Source organism: Apium graveolens, chromosome 2 (assembly GCF_009905375.1).
Source record: "Apium graveolens cultivar Ventura chromosome 2, ASM990537v1, whole genome shotgun sequence".
Lineage (NCBI taxonomy): Eukaryota > Viridiplantae > Streptophyta > Magnoliopsida > Apiales > Apiaceae > Apium > Apium graveolens.
Window position 1 is genome coordinate 70,301,469 of NC_133648.1, and position 2,514 is coordinate 70,303,982.

The window sequence follows — 2,514 nt, forward strand, 5'->3', positions numbered from 1 at the left end:
CTGGTACTTCCGTGTCACTGGGAAGAGTGCCAGGTTGACGATTGAGCACTGCATTGGCTAATTGACCGATTTGATTTTCCAAGGTCTTGATAGAAACCGCCTGACTCTTGCACAACAGCTTAAGTTCCTCAAAATCAGCACTAGTAGGTGCAGCTGCACTTCCCTGTTGAGGATATGATTGCCTTGTAGCATACTGCTGTGGTTGCTGGAATCCAGGTGGGTTAAACTGTTTACTCACTCCTTGCTGATATGGTGGCTGAATAGCATTCTGATTATTCCCCCAGCTGAAATTTGGATGATTTCTGTTATTAGGATGATAGGTCGCTGGCACAGGCTGCTGTTGTCGCTGATAATTATTCACATACTGAACAGATTCATTGACAAGAGAACACTGATCCGTAGCATGAGAACCTGCACAAAGCTCACAAACCATAGCTATTTGATTAACTCCATACGTAGCCAGAGAATCAACCTTCATTGATAGCGCTTGGAGCTGGGCTGCAATAGCGGTGGCTGCATCAACTTCCAGAATACCTGCTACCTTGCCTGACGTCATCCTCTGAGTTGGGTTTTGATGCTCATTTGCAGCCATCGTCTCTATAAGATTATACGCCTCAGTATAGCTTTTAGCCCATAAGGCGCTTCCAGCTGCTACATCGAGCATGGGCCGAGATTGGGCCCCCAAACCATTATAGAAACCAGTGATCACCATCCAATCCGGCATTCCATGATGTGGACATTTTCTCAACATTTCCTTGTAGCGTTCCCAAGCCTCGCATATAGATTCTGTAGGTTGCTGCGCAAACTGAGTAAGAGCACTCCTCATAGCAGCAGTCTTTGCCATCGGATAAAACTTCACCAGAAACTTTTGCGCAAGATCTTGCCACGTAGTGATGGACTCAGCTGGTTCAGAATGTAACAAGTCTTTAGCCTTGTCCCTCAGTGAGAATGGGAAAAGCCTCAACTTGATAGCCTCATCAGTCATGCCATTATACTTAAAAGTGCTGCAGATCTCGACAAAATTCCTTATGTGCATGTTGGGGTCTTCAGTTGCCGCTCCTCCAAAAGAAACAGAATTCTGCACCATCTGAATAGTGCCCGGCTTGATTTCAAAGGTGTTAGCTTGAATAGCCGGATGAAGGATGCTTGACTGAATGTCATCAATTTTAGGCCGAGAAAAATCCATAAGAGCTGGATCAGCTTGAACAATACGATCTCCCATGTTTACTGGTTCTTTCTGCTCAGTTCCTGAATCCGAATCCTCAAAATCTAACTTCTCCGGAATATCAAGAACTTCGTCTGTCTCCTCAGCTGTATCTAAAATCCTCTTGCGAGCACGAGAACGAGTTTGCATAAACGCTTGCTAAAGTACCTGAAACACAACCGAAAAAAATAAGTAACTACTACGTCCTAATCACTGTGTCTTAATGACCAATGATGGTAAGTACATAAACTAAACAAATAAGCCGAGTCCCCGGCAGCGGCGCTAAAAACTTGTTAGGGCGAAAACACGCGCTAATATTCACGCAAGTATACGCGTTCGCAAGTAATATAGAATACTTTCTAGTTCGTTCCCTCAGAGACTCGGACTAAATTATTGTCTAATTAAACTCACTCACCAATGTATGATTACTTCTCAATGTTAAGAGACTAACACTTAAAATTGTTGATTAAATATTAACTATAATTAACTACTTAATTAATCACTTAACTAACACTTCAATTTATCAATAATAAAACACTCATGAGATCACAACTTCATTATTACTTCCTTCTATAGCCATTGTTATTACCTTTAGCATGTGACAGTGATGATATTAATCGAATAACACAAAACTGATAAAAGCCAACTTTCATTGTACTAATACCATTCTAACAAGCATCCACAATTAAGATAGAAGTTGAATAGTCATCAATTATGTTGAGTTCCCATATGTCTACAGAAATTGACAACACAACGATTTAAGCACAAGTTATTCCTTTTGATTACATAGAGCAAATAAAACTGTTAGAGTTACCCACTAATCATGCACAACGTACATGAACCTATGCTAGCATGGCAAGTTCTAAATCTCAAGATCCACCGTCACTTCACAAGAGATTAACACCCTATCTTATATGTTCGCGACGCACATAAGACGAATACGCACAACCAATACTAGATATCATGCAATCATCACACACTAAAGTATTAAACAATTATCTAAAGAATTCCATAATAAATCCGTTGCAACCCCATGATCACGATTAGCCCACAATAGCACTTATCGTCATCATGGGTTCATATGAAATCATGATAAACAAACACAAGAAAATAATAACTAAACTAATTATATTAAAACAGAGTACGTCACAAGAGTAAATAAGTTCAAAGTAAGAAAGCTAGCATCCAACGTTACAACGAAACAAGAATCACAAGAAGATATGCTTCCTCTTCGTTGCGGTGTGCTAAATCGGTCTTCTTCCTTATCTCCTTCGCTCCTTGCGTAAAAACACAATCTTCTTCAATCCACA

The 2,514-nt window shown here is 40.3% G+C and overlaps 1 non-coding gene across 1 annotated transcript; it reads left to right on the forward strand.

Moving 5' to 3' along the window:
• Positions 1 to 722: 722 nt before the first annotated feature.
• On the forward strand, positions 723 to 829 carry LOC141709775 (small nucleolar RNA R71). The gene has a single exon (XR_012570336.1). It is a non-coding gene; the product is annotated as a small nucleolar RNA R71 (small nucleolar RNA).
• Positions 830 to 2,514: the final 1,685 nt, after the last annotated feature.